This window comes from Rhinichthys klamathensis, unplaced genomic scaffold, assembly GCF_029890125.1.
Source record: "Rhinichthys klamathensis goyatoka isolate OS25496 unplaced genomic scaffold, OSU_Roscu_1.1 h1tg000092l_1, whole genome shotgun sequence".
In the NCBI taxonomy this organism is placed as follows: Eukaryota; Metazoa; Chordata; class Actinopteri; order Cypriniformes; family Leuciscidae; genus Rhinichthys; species Rhinichthys klamathensis.
This window is the reverse complement of record NW_026606631.1, coordinates 416109-423098: the sequence shown is the minus strand read 5'-3', so window position 1 is coordinate 423098 and position 6990 is coordinate 416109. Positions and strand designations below refer to the sequence as shown.

At 44.0% G+C, this 6990-nt stretch overlaps 1 pseudogene; it reads right to left on the bottom strand.

Annotated features, from left to right (window-relative positions):
- Positions 1–3659: 3659 nt before the first annotated feature.
- LOC130085975 (uncharacterized protein K02A2.6-like) lies at positions 3660–6592 on the bottom strand (annotated as a pseudogene).
- Between the last annotated feature and the right edge of the window lie 398 nt (positions 6593–6990).

The window sequence follows — 6990 nt, the reverse complement described above, 5'->3', positions numbered from 1 at the left end:
CCTCCACGTCTCCTGATGTACTGGCCTGTCTCCTGGTAGCGCCTCCATGCTCTGGACACTACGCTGACAGATACAGCAAACCTTCTTGCCACAGCTCGCATTGATGTGCCATCCTGGATGAGCTGCACTACCTGAGCCACTTGTGTGGGTTGTAGACTCCGTCTCATGCTACTACTAGAGTGAAAGCACCGCCAGCATACAAAAGTGACCAAAACATCAGCCAGAAAGCATAAGAACAGAGAAGCGGTCTGTGGTCACCACCTGCAGAACCACTCCTTTATTGGGGGTGTCTTGCTAATTGCCTATAATTTCGACCTGTTGTCTATTCCATTTGCACAACAGCATGTGAAATTGATTGTCAATCAGTGTTGCTTCCTAAGTGGACAGTTTGATTTCACAGAAGTGTGATTGACTTGGAGTTACATTGTGTTGTTTAAGTGTTCCCTTTATTTTTTTGAGCAGTGTAGCTATTGAGCCCTTGGCCATCTGGCTTCGAAGCAGAGATGGGGACTCGAGTTTGAGACTCGGACTCGAGTGCGACTTAAGTCGCACACACAGTGACTTCAGACTCGACTCGGACTCGAGCTGCGGGACTCGTGAACAATGTTTATTTTTAGGAAACGTCTGATGAGCTCGCTGTTATCCCCCTCCCTCCGTTACCTATAACCTGCCTACGTAACACGTACTAGGCTACTATTGCTGGCAGCGCGCGCGCGACCACACATGAGAGGATAACAAACAAAAATTTTCATTTTCGTAATATTCTCATTTTCCTCTATATCTCATCAGCAATTTCGATGGCGGCAGCTCTGCAGCAGCTGAGCACTAAGAGCGAATGTACAGTGACGTGACATAACTGCCAGATTCAAACTGCGTGCTTTCGCGCTATGACTGGCGCTGAGCCAAAGACAGACGCGCTCAGCGCTTGTCAGGCTATATCACAACTATTCAGTGTTTTTAACCACATAATGTTTATTTTAGGTTTCAGACATTTAAATACATATAATTTATAGCAAAACAATACATTTATAGTTTGTAAAATACACAATGGTGCCTATGGAAGCAGCAATAAGAATAACAATCCATTCAAATGATATTTGACGACGGTTTTTATTCATATCAGAGACAGTGTAAATAACTATAAAGTCAACTCTATTTTCAGTTCACCGGCCACTTACTTTCATGTATTTCGGGAGAAACTGATGAATTCACGCGCTGTAATAACTTAAATCCAACAGACAGGAATCTCTGAACTGCGGCCCAAACTGCGCCCATCTCACGTTACAGATCAAGATAACTTACAAAGGTTTTTTAAACTACAAAACAAACTCACTTACACATATTTGAGAATCGGAATAGAAGATAGTTTATGACATGGTAAGCAAGTTTGTTAATATTTTGAAATAAAAGCGCTAAATCTGTCATACAGCGCTATTTTGGCTGTGGTGACTCAAAGACTTGAGACTTGACTTGGACTCTAGCTCAGAGACTTGAGACTTGACTTGGACTCTAGCTCAGAGACTTGACTTGGACTCTAGCTCAGAGACTTGAGACTTGACTTGGACTCTAGCTCAGAGACTTGTGAGCATCTCTGCTTCGAAGTCATGATGCATTTAAAGGCCATGGCTTGGTCCATAAACTTTCCCTCTATGCAGACGATTTGTTATTGTACGTCTCCGACCCCATATACTAGTACTTATTCATTAGATACTAGTACTTATTCATTATACTAGAACCTATTAATTAGATACTAGCACTTATTAATTAGCTATACTAGTACTTATTCAATATATATACTGGTACTTATTCATTAGATACTAGTAATTACTAGTCAAAATTAATAGATGATATCAAAAACAGAACTATTTGAAGATATCTTCAACCTCATAGGGAACTAGTGAGAGATCATTTTGAGATATCTTCTTTCAAACAGATCATTCCATAAACATGAGTATACTCTCAACCATCCAATCAGAGTTCACATGGTAATACAATATACTAACATATTGAATGAATTTGATTGTAAGTATACTGGCTTTGTATGTTAGCTTATCTTAATTAGTTAGCATGAAAACACAAGGAAAGATGTATGTTTAATATGTGTAATATGACATTTATTGTTTTTGATGTACAATATTATAAAGACTTGACTGTTTAGATTTGATAATTGGCAGTTAAGTAGATCCAGAAACCAGTTCATGCACACCAGCCACAAAACCCAACATCTACCACAGGAGATTGTGTCTTTTCGAAGAGTTTTTATAATTCCTTAAAATAATAAATAAATAAATAAATAAATGCAACACACTAAGAATGATGTGTTTTCAATTTAGGTCGTTCTTTCTATCAGACAGAAGCAAAACCAGAGATGGTCTTTTTATTGGTGAAATTACTTTGCTAGTGCATTCACGTTCTCTTACGAGAGGTTCTCTCGTACTGCGTAATATCTTACGCTAGGGGAAAAACCTCTTTTCCAGGAGATATTGAAGCCAAAAAATTATCCTTAATTTTGAATTAATGTAAAACGCGTTGCGGCAGCATACAGACATAGGCAAAGGCGGCTTGCGTGCCTATTGGCTGTCCTGCGGCAACTGCAGCAGCCTATCGAGAGAGGCCCTTTGGCGGTCCAATGGGGGCGCTTCGCACCCACTGCGTCACCTTCCCGCCGAAGTAGGCGTGGCCTAGCCCTATAAATATAGCTCGATGGGCTGATATCACTGATTTTTCATCTCTTCAGCGAAGCTCACGCATTGCTGGATCCGGAGTGAAAAGCCGCGCCGCTGGAAAAGCCTTCTGCAGGACAGCCTCAGCATCTGAAGTCGCTGGCCTTCACCTCGCCGCCTTCAGTAGCCGTTCCTGCTACGCTACCCGGCGTACATATATCCTTTTACACTCTGCTAACTGTGTGTTTGCCACCGCGACTCACATTTCTAAAAGAGCTGCGTCTTTTTAAAGATGCCATCCTCCTGTGGCTCGTGCCGAGCCCAACTCAGCGACGGGGACCGCCATGTGATCTGCGTTTCCTGCCTGGGAGAGAATCATGCAGCTCTCGCGCTCGCTGACGGCGGATGCCCTCACTGCAAGCTATTGCCTATGGTGACTCTGAGGACTCGCCTGGCATTCTTCTCCGAGACTGCACTTCCACCCGCTACAGTGCCGCGCCGTAAAAAGCGCCGTACCCAACGGGTCCCTGAGCCTTCTCTAGCCAAGTCAAGTCAAGTCATCTTTGTTATATCTTTGTCTTTATATAACACAATGAGAAGCGGAGACGATTGCCGTGTCGATTCATTTCTGTTTACTTGGGAACTCAGTCTTCTTCATGTTCAACACAACATACAAAGGGGGTGAGCTAGAGCGCCCTCTAGTGCGCAGGCATATTAAGTGCATATATCACACATTCCTCCCCACATAGTAACATTGTTACATATACACTTAAATAGAACATGAACAGTATAACCTTTTTTTTTTTTTACATCTCTCTCTCTCTATATATAACATGCTTGACACAATTATACTCCTGTCTAATACAGTACTTAGAGTGATGCCAAAAATATAGAACATCTGTGATTGAACACTATAATCATTCAGTGAACTGTGTTGTACTTATTATTTTACCTAACCTCAGTGCCATGACTGTCAAAATGAATACAAAAGAATCAACTTATACCACCAAGGTAAACCTTAAGGGCTAAACCGTATCGGGGGCTTAATGGCACGTTCCGGGTATCTCCTCGACTCTTTGTGTGGAGTGCCTAACACTTCACCTGCTTCACTTGGGAATGAATCAACAGGTTGTGCTGACCCAGTCTGGATTGGATCGAGACTAGGCGGTGAAGTTTCTTCTGACCTGGGATATTCACAAGGATCTGTCAGATTCCCCTCAGGAACCTCAATGACCTCCGGTCCCGTCTCATTTCCGTTGTTACAGTCAGTTAGACGTGCCAACATCTGATCAACGTGACGTCTCCAGTGAACTGCAAATCCCACATCGACAGTGTATGATACAGGGCCTGTCTTTGCTGAAACAACACCAGGTGTCCACTTCTTTCCCCTCCTATAATCACGCGCCAATACTTTGTCACCCACAGAAAATGTTCTGTCTTTAGCATGCACTTGACGCTGCTGGCACAGTTTGATTTGTGCTTTTTCCACCACAGAGGCAACATTAGGCTTTAACATATCCAAGCGAGAACGCAACCTGCGGTGCAGAAACAACATGGCAGGCGATTCCTTTGTGGTGGCGTGCGGAGTGTTTCGATACGCCAATAGAAAGGTGTCCAGCCTTTGTTGAATCAAAGTTGGCCCCTTAGAACAACGTAGTGCCCGCTTAAATGTCTGGACCAAGCGTTCAGCCAAGCCGTTCATAGCTGGGTGAAAAGGTGCAGAACGTGTGTGTGTCACTCCATTAGACTTGAGAAATGTCTGGAACTCCTCCGAGGTGAACTGAGGTCCGTTATCGCTAACCAGCACTTCTGGGAGTCCATAACGACTAAATAATCCCTTTCAGCACCTGAATGGTCTTGGTAGATGTAGTTGACTCCATCACACACACCTCTGGCCACTTGGAGTGAGCATCCACGACTACCAAGTACATGTGTCCTTCAAACGGACCTGCAAAGTCCACATGTATTCGTTGCCAAGGTGATTCCGGCCACTTCCAAGGGTGTAATGGTGAGGGATCAGGAGCTTTTTGCGTCGTTTGGCATGAGTGACAGGTTTTTGACAATTGTTCAATTTGGGCATCAATGCCAGGCCACTAGACATAGCTCCGAGCAACTGCCTTCATCCGTACGACACCCGGATGCCTCACTCTCCAACCCCACATGAGGCAACCCTGTTGTGTAGTCAACTCATGTTTCCTGTTCACATACGGGGCGAGCACATTATTTGCATCTGTGACTTGTGAGAACCGTCCCGTTGCCACCATCTCCATTACTTGTAACATAGTGGAGTCAGACCTTGTTTCTTTACAAACATCTGAACACAGCACTGGCAAAGAATCCAGATGCTTGACTTGAAGCAACTCCACTGTGTCCTGCTTAACCTGAGATGCGTTTTGCAGAGGTAGACGTGATAGACCGTCCGCATTACAGTGGTGTGCACCAACTCTGTACTGGATATCGTAATCATATGCTGCCAATGCCAACAACAAAGCCCAGCGCTGCATACGGGCCGCAGCCATAGATGGAATAGCTTTCGTTGGACTGAAAATTGTTGTCAGCGGACGGTGGTCCGTGAGCAATGTAAACTTCCGCCCGTACAGATATTGGTAGAATTTTCGTACTCCAAAGACAATTCCAAGTGCCTCCCTTTCAATTTGAGCATAGTTTTGCTCTGTTTTGCTCAATGTTCTTGAGGCAAAGGCTATTGGTTTTTCCAGCCCGTCTGGTAGGATGTGTGAGATGACGGCACCCACACCGTATGGCAATGCAACACAGGCCAGTCTGATTGGTAACTGTGGATCATAATGGGTTAGTACGCTCTGTGACAGCAACAATTTTTTTACCTTGTCGAACGCATCCTCACACTCAAGAGACCACAGCCACTGCTTTCCTTTACACAGAAGGGCATTGAGGGGTACTAATACTGATGCAAGATTAGGGATAAATCGACTGTAATAGTTTATAAGTCCTAGAAATGAACGAAGTTGACTGACGTCCTTCGGTGCAGGCGCATCCCTGATTGCCCTGACCTTTTCTGGTGACTTATGAAGACCCTGAGCATCTATGATGTGCCCCAAATACTCCAGCGAACCTTTAAAGAATTCACATTTCTCACGTTGGACACATAGCCCGAACTCATCCAGATGGCTGAGGACTGCATCTACATTTTTTAGATGCTGCTCGTCATTTGACCCCGTCACTAATATTTCATCTAGATAGCAATGAACATTGGAAAGACCTTGTAAGATCTGATCCATTGCCCTTTGAAAAATTGCAGGAGCCGAAGCGATGCCGAATGGTAAACGATTGTAACAGAACAGCCCTTTCGACGTGGTGATAGTGAGACATTTGCGTGAGCTTTCTGCCAAAGGCACTTGTAAGTAAGCATTTGAGAGATCCAGTTTGGTGAAACGTTGACCCCCCTGCCAATGATGAGAATAAGTCCTCTATTCGTGGGATCGGGTAACGATCATCACAAAGGGCTGGATTCACTGTTACTTTGAAGTCTCCACAAATCCTCACATCCCCATTCCTTTTTACCACTGGTACGATAGGGGTAGCCCATTCGCTGCATGTTACAGGGGAGATGACCCCCAGCTCTAATAGACGATTTAATTCTGCCTCCACTTTCGGTTTCAGTGCGTAGGGTACATTGCGTGCGTGACAAAATCGTGGCTGGAACTGTGGTTTGAGTGACACTGTAGCCTCAATACATTTTAGCAAGCCCAGTCCTTCTCTGAAGACATTTTTGTGCTTTGCTAGCAGTGTTTCCATCGACCCTTTACCCACACTTTTAATTTCACGCCAATTCGGCTTAATTTTCCTGAGCCACTCTCTCCCGAAAAGTGGTGGGGCATCTCCTTCCACGACATAGAGTGGTAATTTTGCTTTCTGTTTATTCATTGTCACTTTGACTATGATGACCCCTACTGGAGATGTGACACCCCAAAGTATGTGCACATTTTGTGTAAAGTTGTTATACATTAAGCAAGTTTATTGTTACTTATGTGAATTGTAAGGAATGTGGGACTTGAAAGTAAATCATTACAGGTAATGTGAGAATATAGTCTGTTGTTGTGAAAAACTGGGACTTTTATTATGAAAACGGAAAGGAGGACTCTCACATAGGAGCTGTGTGTGCGCGCGCCCTCACATCTGCTGAGGATTTGGTGCGACGTGACACGGTGGCTCCTGTCTCATCAATTTTTCTTGTTATTTTGCAGGTATTATTGTTACAACAACTTGATAATACATTTGCATTACAGATCTCGTGTGCATATTATGTTCATGCCGCAGATATTTTGGGTAATGACGTTCGGGGTTGTGA